Source organism: Bos taurus, chromosome 3 (genome assembly GCF_002263795.3).
Source record: "Bos taurus isolate L1 Dominette 01449 registration number 42190680 breed Hereford chromosome 3, ARS-UCD2.0, whole genome shotgun sequence".
NCBI lineage: Eukaryota > Metazoa > Chordata > Mammalia > Artiodactyla > Bovidae > Bos > Bos taurus.
Genome location: NC_037330.1, coordinates 72550017 through 72564035, shown reverse-complemented (window position 1 = coordinate 72564035; position 14019 = coordinate 72550017). Strand labels below are relative to the sequence as shown.

The 14019-nt window shown below is 37.7% G+C and overlaps 1 non-coding gene across 1 annotated transcript; it reads right to left on the bottom strand.

Moving 5' to 3' along the window:
• Window positions 1-9291: 9291 nt before the first annotated feature.
• LOC112446063 (U6 spliceosomal RNA) lies at window positions 9292-9398 on the bottom strand. The gene has a single exon (XR_003034141.1). It is a non-coding gene; the product is annotated as a U6 spliceosomal RNA (small nuclear RNA).
• Window positions 9399-14019: the final 4621 nt, after the last annotated feature.

The window sequence follows — 14019 nt, the reverse complement described above, 5'->3', positions numbered from 1 at the left end:
TATGTACATACCTACTCCTAGTATCTTTGCCAATCAAACAGATGTTCAAGATAATCCTTTAAACCTAAATTTTCACAGCAATGTCACTTTGGGGTCTATATCTGAAGGGAAAATAATCACACTCATGAAGAGATATCTGTTCCCCTAGGTCATAGCAGCATTCTTTACAATAATCCAGGCATGGAAACAACCTAAATGTCCACTGACAAGTGACTGGAGGAAGAAAATGTTTATATATATGTATACACACACAACGGAATGCTATTCAGTAATTAAAAGAAGGAATCCTACCATTTGCAACAACATGGACGGATCTTGAGGACATTATGCTAAATGAAATGTCAGACAGAGAAAGACAAATACTATATGATCTCACTTAGGTGTGGAAACTATAAAAAATAAACCCGTGGAAACAGAGACCAGATTATTGGTTAGAGGCAGTGGTAAGCAATGGAGAAATTGGGTGAAAAAAAAAAAAAAGCTGAAATATAAAAACTTCCAGTTATAAAATAAATAAATTCTGGAGATGTAATGTACAGCATGATGACCATAGTAATCACTGTGTGTGTGTGAGCTCAGTTGTGCCCGACTTTGAGATGCCATGGACTGTAGTCCATGGCTTCTCTGTCCATGGAATTTTCCAGGCAAAAATACTGGAATGGGTTGTCATTTCTTTCTCCAGGGATCTTCTTGACACAGGGATCAAACCTGTGTCTCTAAGTCTCCTGCATCTGCAAGCTGGTTCCTTTACGACTCTCTCAGAAGGTAAAGAATCTGCCTGCAATACCAGAGACCTGGATTGGATCCCTGGGTCAGGAAGATCCCCTATAGAGGGCAATGGAACCACATTTCAGTACTCTTGCCTGGAGAATCCCACGGATGGAGGAGCCTGGTAGGCTGCAGTCCATGGGGTCACTAGGAGTCGGACACGACTGAGTGACTTCACTTTCACTTTTCACTTTCAGGCACTGGAAAAGGAAATGACAACCCACTCCAGTGTCCTTGCCTGGAGAATCGAAGGGATAGGGGAGCCTGGTGGGCTTCCATCTATGGGGTCGCACAGAGTTGGACATGACTGAAGCGATTTAGCAGCAGCAGCAGCAGCAAGCTGATGGTAGTAATCACTACCATAATATATATTATGGTGTATAGATGTATATAGTGTTATATGTCAGTTATATCTCAACAACTGGGGAAAAACAATAAACCTATGTTCTGAAACTTTCAACAATGATATAATGTAGCTGCTCAAGAAATACTGTTGACTGAATAAAAGTGTTAATGAAAGGGTGAAATCAGTGTGAATAAACTGGGTAAAACTACAAGTTCCTATTTAAAATGATCCATTTTTAAATCTTAGGATTTTTCTTGGGGTTAGTGTGAAGATAGGGCAGTTCAGTTCAGTTCAGTCACTCAGTCGTGTCCGACTCTGCAATCCAATGGATTTAGCAATAAGGAGCTCACAACCTGAGCCACAGTCAGCTCCCGGTCTTGTTTTTGCTGACTGTATAGAGCTTCTCCATCTTTGGCTGCAAAGAATATAATCAATCTGATTTCAGTGTTGACCATCTGGTGATGTCCATGTGTAGAGTCTTCTTTTGTGTTGCTGGAAGAGGGTGTTTGCTATAACCAGTGCTTTCTCTTGGCAAAGCTCTATTAGCCTTTGCCCTGCTTCATTCTGTATTCCAAGGCCAAATTTGCCTGTTACTCCAGGTGTTTCTTGACTTCATATTTTTGCCTTCCAGTCCCCTGTAACGAAAAGGACATCTTTTGGGGGTGTTATTTTTAAAGTTCTTATAGGTCTTCATAGAACTGTTCAACTTCAGCTTCTTCAGCATTACTAGTGGGGGCATAGACTTGGATTACTGTGATATTGAATGGTTTGCCTTGGAAATGAACAGAGATCATTCTGTCGTTTTTGAGATTGCAGTAGCATGCTTTATAAATGTTTTAACAAAATGTCTGGAAAACTTAAGTGAGAGTGATCAACTGAGAATTTTGAACTGAGATAAGTTGTGTGATACTCTTTTTGTATATTGACAATATTCAGACTTTGTTTTCAGGTAAATAGCGTTAACAAATGAAATTAAATCAGGGTTTTCCTAAAGAATTTTCAATAGCTTTGAATAAGACTTACATTGTAACCTAACAATTGATAACAATAGGATTCTTCTCCCTCAGGTAAGGGAAGGAGAATTACTGGGTTTAGGATTGTAACAAGGGATAGTGATACATAAAAATGGAAGGCAATCATATTTCATAGGAGATAATCCAGCTAACTGAGGAGTCATTAGTGTTTTCTGTTAATAGTAGCACAGCAAGAAGAATCAACAACTTAGTCTGTCATAGATTCCAGAAACTTTGTAGCTGCAACTGTATCCTTTAAAAAGAAGAATATGTTCCATTTGTTATACCATCAAAATATATCTAGTGTCTGACTAGATTATGAATAATCAAAAAGGAAGAGGATATGTGGTAATTGGGCAATCCTAAAGTTGGGGGCTGTTGACCGTTGAACTAGTTTGACTCCTCCTTACCAAAAGTTTGTCATGCTTATTTTCTCCTGAATAAAATTCAAAACTTGGAGATCAATGATATAAATCAGATGAAGTCTTAGAAAAATACCTGTAATACTCTTGCTAGCTAATGATAAAAAATTCCCAGAGTTGATTTTGGAATTGATCTAGAAAAATTCCAGATATGTACAATCTCTTAGAGGTTAGGGATGTACCTCTTGGGGTATATTGTGTTTTCAATAATGAACTTTGGTTGATAGAATTGCAGTTTCTTTGTATCTCTTCTGAATTAAATGCATGCATGCATGATTGCTCAGTTGTGTCTGATTCTTTGCAATCCCATGGACTCTAGTCCTTCAGGTTCCTCTGTCCATGGAATTTTCCAAGCCAAAAACACTGGAGTGGGTTTCCATTTCCTACTCCAGGGCATCTTCCCAACTCAGGTATTGAACCTACATCTCTTGCATCTCTTACATTGGCCAGCTGATTCTTTACCCACTAGTGCCATCTGGGAAGACCTTTCTGAATTAGCGCATTTAACAAATAAATGGAAATTATAAATTTACCTCCTGGGCTTTACAGAAGGCCATCTGTCTAAATATTATAAAAGAGAGAAGTCACAAGGAAATTTTATAATGTTTAGATCTTGATTGAGAGAAGTAGAAGAGGGCTTCTGTACATCAGATTTCCAGGTAGTGCTAGTGGTAAAGTACCCACCTGCCAGTCCAGGAGACATAAAAGACTCAGGTTCACTGGGTCAGGAAGATTCCCTGGAGGAGGGCATGACAACCCACTCTAGTATTCTTGCCTGGAGAATCCTATGGACTGAGATCACAAAGAGTTGAACACAACTGATGTGACTTACCACATAATAGACTTGGCATGCTGTTGATTTTCCCATGACAAAGCAAATAAATATTGGCTTGAGATTTAGAAAGATAGTAGAAGGAAACAGTACAAACAGTACTAAAGGAGATGAGTTTAGGTAGTACTGAAAACAAAATGATATTTGAGTTTGGGGGCCAGTGAGAAATAGTAGATCACATTTTATTTTATAACACTATGATCTTGCACAAATCTATATCTATGTACATTAGGTCTTTTTTTTTTTTCTTCCTACAAGTGACATAGGAATATTGCAGGTGATAATATAAAGAAAAAAAGCATCCCTTTGACATATCAATATATTCCATAATAGAACTAGAGTTTTCCTTGCTTTAGGCTTCAAGGGATATTGAGCATGTTTGGGTAAAAGCTTGGATAAATTACTTGTTTCTTAAATGGGATCAGCCCCTAATATTTTTAAGACATCAGTGAGTCTTAGCTTGGGGGTATCAGGGACCTTCAAGAAATTCCTCAAGTTGGGATTGGATTGAGGACACAAGATTGAAAAACAAACATCCACTTGAACTATTAGTGTATGCTTTGTATAGGAAATGTCAGGTATTTCAGGAAATGGTTTACCTGAAAAAGACTTGATTTGTTAGTTCTTTTCAAAAAAATCTCTCAAGAATAAATTTGTATTCTCACAAAGAATGAAAGTTGACTCACAAGAGGGCCGAAAGTTATTGTTGCCTGCTCGATGAGTGGAAGATGCTTGAGTGGTACTTGAAAAATCTGCCATGTCAGTAGTCTGAAGATTCCTAAGAAAGGTATAAAAATAGTGGTAGAATTTATAGTTCACAGAATAGCACCTGTGTCATTTAGAAAGTCTTGCTTCTGCCCTTGTATTTTGAGAACTGTTTCTCCTGGTTGGTTTTGCTGGATCATTGGAAATTGAATACTATAATCTCTCTTGGAGCTCCTTCCTAACCCTCAGGGACCTCTAGTTCTTTTCTGTATTTTATTAAGACGGAAACATTTATTACCCAATGTTCCTTTTGCATATGCAACCAGCAGTGATCTTGTTACACAGGGGTTTTTTATTGTTTTTTTTTTTTTTTAAATTAGAACATCTCCATTTATTATTTATTTTTTGATCTTTTTACTATTTCAGATTTTATTTATTTATTTTTTAAATTTTATTTTATTTTTTAAATTTACAATATTGTATTGGTTTTGCCATGTATCAACATGAATCCGCCACAGGTATACACGTGTTCCCCATCCTGAACCCTCATCCCTCCTCCCTCCCTGTACCATCCCTCTGGGTCGTCCCAGGGAGAATGGCATTGAAACATGTATAATATCATATATGAAACGAGTCACCAGTCCAGGTTTGATGCATGATACTGGATGCTTGGGGCTGGTGCACTGGGATGACCCATTTATTATTTTTAAATCCATAAGAATTTTAGATTTTTTTTCTTTTTCCTATGTGAATATTCTTCAATGCATTCTGCCAAAGAAAGACTAAAATTTGTATAATGGGGTGATCTGCCATCCGATCTTTTCTTTACCTACCAGATCAGCAATTTCTGGTTTTAGGCCATCTATAAAAATTTTGGAGAGGTAATGGAAATGCCAGTATCCAAGCCTAATGCTGAACATTATTTGAAGGCATTAATTAATTTATCTCTGAGCTCTTCTATAGATTCACTCTTTCATTGTTTGTGATGTTTAAGGAAAGATCCAATTTTATTTAGCAATCTATGAGATATAGCTCCTAGAATAAATTGGCCTAACTCATTCATATTGTTTTATCAACCTCAAGTCCTTCTCAGACCCTGCAACTAGCTTTATCCAGACAAGTTTTGCACTTCCTGGGCTTAGGAAAAGATGTACACATTGATAGAGGTCAAGGAAGCCTCAAGAGTATGTGCCTAGGAGGACTCTGAATATTTTAATAAACTTTTTTCCCTTGTGTCCTGGGATATGAGAGGTCCTTAATAATGTCACAGAGAGATGTACTAAATGGAGTTTGAAGTTCGTGTACCAGGAATCACCTTCATGGGTAGTTTAATTTCAGAAAATCTTCAGGAAAAAGATTAAGAAGTCCATGAGATTGAATTAAATTCATGATTGGAGGAAGTGAAGTCAGGGAAAGGTAGGATACAAATAGAAAAGTAGAACTGAATATGTTTCTTTTCTTGTCTTTCTCCTGGAAGTCTTTAGGGAAACAATACTGAAGCTCAGGTCCTATCTGATAGCCTCCTCATACTATTTAAGGGCTTCCCAGGTGGTGCTAGTGGAAAAGAATCCACCTGCCAATACAGGAGACCCAAGAGATATGGGTTCGATCCCTGGGTCAGGAAGATCCCTTAGAGTAGAAAATGGCAACTCATTTCAGTATTCTGGTCTGAAAAATCCCATGAACTGTGGTGTCCCGTGACCTACCCATAGTCTGTGGGGTCGCAAAGAGTCATGATATTTAAGGAATGCAAACCATTGCATACTCAGAATTGTATTCTTTTTTGTTCTAAGGCCTTTCTTAAATGAACATTTCTATTCATATTTAAAAGTTCCAAAACTTTTTCACTAAAATTTGAAATTGCCTTTCACCAAAGTGAAATGATCCTATTTAGTGAGAAGGGTACAGGAACTGACAAAACAGAGTAACTGTAACGGAGACAAAGACAAGATTGAGGAAAGATTCTCACAAGATTTTGAAAAGATGATACAAGGGCTAAGTTTGTCTGAAGTACTCTAGTTTAATAAGACCTACTGAACTTGAAGCCGGTTCTGGGGTGAAGCTTACTGACCTTGTGTTTTGCCTCTACCTGAAAAGGCAATGGCAACCCACTCCAGTACTCTTGCCTGGAAAATCCCATGGACGGAGGAGCCTGTTAGGCTCCTCCATGGGGTAGCGAAGAGTCGGACACGACTGAGCGACTTCCCTTTTACTTTTCACTTTCATGCATTGGAAAAGGAAATGGCAACCCACTCCAGTGTTCTTGCCTGGAGAATCCCAGGGACAGCGGAGCCTGGTGGGCTGCCGTCTATGGGGTTGCACAGAGTTGGACACGACTGAAGCGACTTAGCAGCAGCAGCAGTTTGCCTATATTACTGACTTTCTTTTCTAGACAAATAAAGTTTAAACTTGGGTTCTGTCCCTGGTGGCTCAGATGGTAAAGCGCCTGCCTACAATGCAGGATATCCGGGTTCGACCCTGGGTCCGGAAGATCCTCTGTAGAAGGAAATGGCAACCCACTCCAGAACCCGTGCCTGGAAAATCCCATGGATGGAGGAGCATGTTAGGCTTCAGTCCATGGGGTCGCAAAGAGTCGGACACGACTGAATGACTTCACTTTAAAGCTTAAACTGTACAAGCAGATAGACTGTAGAAGAAATGTTAAAAGTCAAATTTACCAGGTAAAAATATAATCTGATTAGAATTTAAAAAGCTTAGATATCAAAAATACACATAAAATTATTTGGCTGAATAAAACATTTAGAGATCAGTTCAGTACAAACTGATTTTATGTCTAAGACAATTTTACCTTGAACAGGTAGATTCTAAGGAAGTTCCAGATATGCATGTTGTTACTGGGTTGGATGTCCTCATCTGCAGCAACAAGCATCTTATTGTGTTTGGGTGGAATTTCTGCTTTTGTCAAAGCCCAATAGCCAAGGAATGCTCTTGTATGCAAACAAAATCAGCTGCAACATGAGGGGATACATGCCAGAGGAACCTTGGAAACCTCTCAGAGTAGGGCAGCAAATGGCTTCATAGGTTTGGGCTTGTATCATCTTCTGAGCATTGTTCATGTGCTGTTGGAAATATCATTATCTGATTGTCAGAAGGGTATATGTTCAAATTCTCACACTAATGAAATCCTTTGAAGTATACTATGGGAAATATAAGTGAAGCAATGCTTTATCTAGCATGACTTTTCATTAACATAAATCCTTTATTTAGTATCTGGTAGGAGTTCACGTAACACCAAATTTCTTATCATTAATAATTTTTAACTCAATTTATTCTTACTATGTGGCAAGCACTGATCTAATTTTTAGGCATATAGTAGTGTTTAAAATAAACAGAAAATTCTTACTGTCCTACTGAAGTTTTTATTCTAGTGTTCTGTGGAAGAGCCAGAAAACAAGCAATAAATAAATATATGTGGGGGCAATAATTAGTGTTATGAGGCACATAAAAAAGATAAGGTGACAGATGGCTACAGAAGGGGGTTTGGTAGAGATGTTATTTTAAAGAATCAACAGGATGGCTTCTCTGAACTGGTAACTTTGAACAAAGATCTGAGTGAAGGAAAGGAGAGAGACTTTTGAAGTTCTAAGGGAATAAGTAGTGTTGCAAACAGAGTGAACAGATAGAGGCCAGAGTGGCTAGAGCAGAATAAAATGGACAGTGTTATGAGATGAGGTCAGGAAGATAAGCAGGAACTAGATTGTATGGAGTCTTGTAGAGTGTGATAAAGGGTTTGGATTTCATCCTGAGTCATGAGAGATTATAAAAGGTCATGCAAGTTTTTGAGTAGGAGATTGACATAATCTGATTTATTTTTTAATAGATTATTCTGGTTGCTGCGCATGAAACTGGCAATAGGAGGTATGAGTGAAAGAGATAGAAGTCTGTAGTGACAATCAATGTGAGAGATGACAGTGACTTGGCCAGGATGATGATAGAGTTATCAGATGCTCTTGTTGTCAGAGTGTGACTTGAAGCTAGAGTCAAAAGCACTTGCCAATGGATTAGATAGAGTGATTACTAAGAGGTATAAAAACTGATCCCTCAGTTGGACCAGCTTCCCTGGTGGCTCAGCAGATAAAGAACCCACCTGCCAATGAAGGAGATTCAAGAGACACTGGTTCGATCCCTGGGTCAGGAAGATTCCCCTGGGGAAGGAAATGGTAACCCACTCCAGTATTCTTGCCTGGAAAATTCCATGGACAGAGGAGCCTGGTGGGCTGTAGTCTATGGGGTCACAAAGAGTCAGACGTGACTGAACATAAATGTCTCAGTTGGACCACATGAACTGAGTGAATAGTGGAACTATTTCAGAATGGGGGAAACTGGGAGAGAATGGAGGGATTGGAAGTGTTATGCTTGACATGATTCTTTGACATCTACATGCCAGTGTCAAATAGGCTAAAAGGAGGGGGAGGAACTGCGGATATGCCAGGAGCTGTCAGTGTATAGATAGAAATCAAATCTGCAAACAGAGGAAGTCACTTGGGGATAAGTGTGAATAGATACAAAAAGGGGGTGGAATTCTTGGGCATGCCAAAATATAGAATTCAGGAAGAAGAAACCATTCCAGCAAAAGACACAAAATGGAACAGATAGTGAGGTGCCCAGAGTATATGATTCCCTGAGAAATCATACTGAAGATTGATTCAGTGATTCCGAACAAGGGGGTGATTGAATGAGACTCCAATGTGCTTCTCCAAGCTGTTGTAGGGCACCTTGTGGAAACATTCAAAACATGTCTCTTGGCACAAGCAAAATAAATCAGAGTAAATAACATATTGACCATATATATACATATATAAAATAAGTATTATACTGTCTTTTTAAAAATCTTAATATATTTTAATTACATTAATACATTTCTCAAAAAGAGGAAAAATTTATTTCTTCATATTGGTCTAGCACAGTTACAAATAACATTACAGTCTCTATTTTCAAGCCTTAATATTTTCAAAATGGGATCTTCTTTGCATATTCATATTTTTCCAACTTTGTCCATCGATCTTCCCTCATGGTTGGTTGAAGAACTACTTTTTATTCATTTTAATTTCAAAAGCTTTTTTCATATGATTCAATACATATACATGTAGTAGTGGAAAGTCTTAAGCAGAAAGATAAGTTTGGCGGAGATTCGTAAAAATCCAATCTCACAATAAATTCCAGAAATTGCAATCCTGAGCATGAAAACATATGAAATGCTTCACAGATTTGCATGACATCCTTGTGCAGGGGCCATGCTAATCTTCTCTGTATCATTCCAATTTTAGTATATCTGCTGCTGAAGTGAACACATAAGTTTTATACTTTTTAATCAATTCCATTTTGTTTGATGATACAAAAATTAAAATATTTTGTACTTTTACAGTATTAGAGATGTGGATCAGTAAGTAAAGTTGATCAATTAGGAAAGGAGGCTTCAATATTAGGGAGAGATCGTAAATATCTGACTGAATCTCTTCCATGTCATCTTCTTTAATCCCCTAAACACTATCCCTAACCTCCCAGAGGAATCAAAGTAAATAACTGAAATCAAAACATACGAAGTACTAGCAAGTTTTACATCATTGTTTACAATTTTCTGAACCCCTTTGTTAAAAGAACATTCTTATTTAGGTTAGTTCCAACATATTATTTCCTTTTACCTATTATTCCTAGATTTCTCCCAGTGGTAAAACAGAATAGATTTAATTCTTGCTAATTATATCAATGCTTCAAAAATTATGCTCAAATTAAATCTTCTATGTAACATGCTTTTAACTATTATGATAATTAAATTTTGATCATCACCCATTTTTAAAATTTTCTCTTTTTAACATCACTACCAAAATGGTCAATAGAGGAAATTAGAATTAACATCCCCCTTCTCCCCTTTCCAGACAATATACTTCTATTAATGCTACTAGTCATATTGTTATTATTATTACCAATAACAATAGCTGCTGCAGATGTAATAATACTAGTAGAGGTAATTTTCCCCTTTTTTTCTGGTTTAATATATATCACTCCTTGTACCCTCCTGAGCTTTCAGAGGTAAACCTCTCAAGTGTATGTTCCATTTCAATCAGGGATTACTAGATAGCTGTTTGTTCCCATGCTAGACTTGTGCTATTAGTTTTATATGTGTTATCCTTGTAATTACCCAAACTGAGATCTCTTAGTTTCACCTTTACATATGATGGACAATATAGCATGGTAGTTAGAAATATGTTCTTTCAGTTGGCTTAAAATCCTAGACCCAATATTACTGTACAACTTTAGACAAGTCACTTACATTTCCATACATTATTTTTTCATCCATAGGATGAATATGGGAATAAATATTTGACATCTCTTTTATCACTGGAAACCTATGTTTGTAAATCAGTTTTTTACTTGTTTGTCCTATAAACATGACTTCAATAACTAACCTGCTGCTTGCTGCATTCCCATGTATTCAAGTCCCTGCTTCAATAGAGAAAGCGACTCTCTTTTGTACTTGCTAGTCCTGAAAGCACAATTGCTGGATTCCTTTGATGTCCCATTTAAACTGTATCATAATTTACCCACATGGACAACTACTATGCTGTGCCTCGCACCTGTCTACCTAACACTATCAATTGTATCTATAAAAATGATGTATCAGGAATTGATACATACCATCTTCCTGAGAAGATTTTATCATCTTATTATTTAATTTTCATAATTCAAGAATTAGAACTATTATTATTCTCTTTTTATCCCATTAAGAAAATGAGACTTAGGGAGGCTAATTTAATTGCCCTAAGTCATTATTGCAAGCAATGAAACAGTATTCACACCAATGGCTGTCTGATCCTCAAATCTAAAGTACTTTATGCATGTGTGTGTGCTTCCTTGCTCAGTCATGTCCGACTCTGCAACCCCATAGACTGTAGCCCAACAGGCTTCTTTGTCAGTGGTATTTCCCAGGCAAGGATAATGGAGTGTGTAGTCATTCCCTTCCCCATGGGTCTTCCCAACCCAGGGACTAAACCTGGGTCTCCTGCATTGCAGGCAGATTCTTTTCTGTCTGAGCCATGAGGGAAGCCCAAAGTACTTTATACTGCCTCATAAAGGGGTATTGAAATTTCACAGGCTTGAACCATAAACCTCTATGTTAATAAATTTCTGGTTATCAAGAATCTGTAAGAATCTCATGTTGACATATTTATTGTTTTGATGCTTTGAAAATCATCACTATGTTCTTCAGATATCTCACAATAAAAATGCAACACTCTAGATGTTTGGTTTTATCCAGGTACTGATCCTTTTATGTCTCACCTGCTTCTCCCTTCTATGAGATACCATGCCCTTGCCCTATTTGAGTAGGTCTAAATGGCTAGGTCACGCAGAGTCGGACACGACTGAGGTGACTTAGCAGCAGCAAATGGCTAGCAGCAAATAACTGATTATATGATCAAGCAGGAGAGAGACACCAGTTTGATGTTAGAATGTATTGTAATATTGTGTACCACTCACTCATAACCCAAGAATAGAGCCAGAGACTTTATTTTTTTTTTTTTTCTTTCTTTTTTTTTTTTTATTTTTTTTTTCCTCTAATTTTATTTTATTTTTAAACTTTACATAATTGTATTAGTTTTGCCAAATATCAAAATGAATCCGCCACAGGTATACATGTGTTCCCCATCCCGAACCCTCCTCCCTCCTCCCTCCCCATACCATCCCTCTGGGCCGTCCCAGTGCACCAGCCCCAAGCATCCAGCATCATGCATCGAATCTGGACTGGCAACTCGTTTCCTACATGATATTTTACATGTTTCATTGCCATTCTCCCAAATCTTCCCACCCTCTCCCTCTCCCACAGAGTCCATAAGACTGTTCTATACATCAGTGTCTCTTTTGCTGTCTCGTACACCGGGTTATTGTTACCATCTTTCTAAATTCCATATATATGCGTTAGTATACTTTATTTATGTTTTTCCTTCTGGCTTACTTCACTCTGTATAATAGGCTCCAGTTTCATCCACCTCATTAGAACTGATTCAAATGTATTCTTTTTAATGGCTGAGTAATACTCCATTGTGTATATGTACCACAGCTTTCTTATCCATTCATCTGCTGATGGACATCTAGGTTGCTTCCATGTCTTGGCTATTATAAACAGTGCTGCGATGAACATTGGGGTACACGTGTCTCTTTCCCTTCTGGTTTTCCCAGTGTGTATGCCCAGCAGTGGGATTGCTGGATCATAAGGCAGTTCTATTTCCAGTTTTTTAAGGAATCTCCACACTGTTCTCCATAGTGGCTGTACTAGTTTGCATTCCCACCAACAGTGTAAGAGGGTTCCCTTTTCTCCACACCCTCTCCAGCATTTATTATTTGTAGACTTTTGGATCGCAGCCATTCTGACTGGTGTGAAATGGTACCTCATAGTGGTTTTGATTTGCATTTCTCTGATAATGAGTGATGTTGAGCATCTTTTCATGTGTTTGTTAGCCATCTGTATGTACACCTTATCTTCGACAAAGGAGGCAAGAATATACAATGGATTAAAGACAATCTCTTCAACAAGTGGTGCTGGGAAATCTGGTCAACCACTTGTAAAAGAATGAAACTGGACCACTTTCTAACACCATACACAAAAATAAACTCAAAATGGATTAAAGATCTAAACGTAAGACCAGATACTATAAAACTCCTAGAGGAGAACATAGGCAAAACACTCTCCGACATATATCACAGCAGGATCCTCTATGACCCACCTCCCAGAATAATGGAAATAAAAGCAAAAATAAACAAATGGGACCTAATTAACCTTAAAAGCTTCTGCACATCAAAGGAAACTATTAGCAAGGTGAAAAGACAGCCTTCAGAATGGGAGAAAATAATAGCAAATGAAGCAACCGACAAACAACTAATCTCAAAAATATACAAGCAACTCCTACAGCTCAACTCCAGAAAAATAAACGACCCAATCAAAAAATGGGCCAAAGAACTAAATAGACATTTCTCCAAAAGAGACTTTAAACCTAAGAAATTTTTGTGGCAAGTAGTTTGTCACTGTTGAATGTAGGCTTATTCCCACTCTTCATATTTTTCTTCTGTGTCCATATTATACATAAGCTAAGAGATGTTTTTTTCTAACAAAAATGTTTCATGTCATTCTCCCAGCACCATTTGAGAAAGTCATTGAATAAACTAATAGTAGGCTTCCAAGCCAAGAGTAATTATGTTACATTGCTCTTTTTTGGCAGGGACCTATTTCTTCCTGCAAATGAGGCACTTTAACATAAGCACACTTTTATCCTGCAAAGTAGAGGAGGATTTGATGCAGATGTCTTTCAGATGAGATACAAGATTATATTTTTTTCCTATTTCTAGATTAATGTAATGAAGTGATCAATCAATCAATCAATCAATTACTCCATCAACTTAGTGTTCCTGGTAATCACTGCAGCAGATAGTGATTAGAAATGGAAACATACACCTGTAAAAGTTAACTCTCTGTTTTTTATTGAAATAGAGTTAACATACAATATCATGTTAGTCTGTAGTATGCTGCTGCTGCTGCTGTCACTTCAGTTGTGTCCAACTCTGTGCAACCCCATAGATAGCAGCCCACAGGCTCCCCCGCCCCTGAGATTCTCCAGGCAAGAACGCTGGAGTGGGTTGCCATTTCCTTCTCCAATGTATGAAAGTGAAAAGTGAAAGTGAAGTCGCTCAATCATGTCCAACTCTATGAGACCCCATGGACCGCAGGCTACTCCATCAATGTGATTTTCCAGGCAAGAGTACTGGAGTGGGGTGCCATTGCCTTCTCTGAGTCTCTAGTGTACTATGTAGTGATTTGACCTTTACTTACAATATGAAATCATCACCAAGATAAGTTTAGTAACTCTCCATACAGAGTTATTACGATAGCTGAACATTATATTAATTTTTTATATCGAGAAA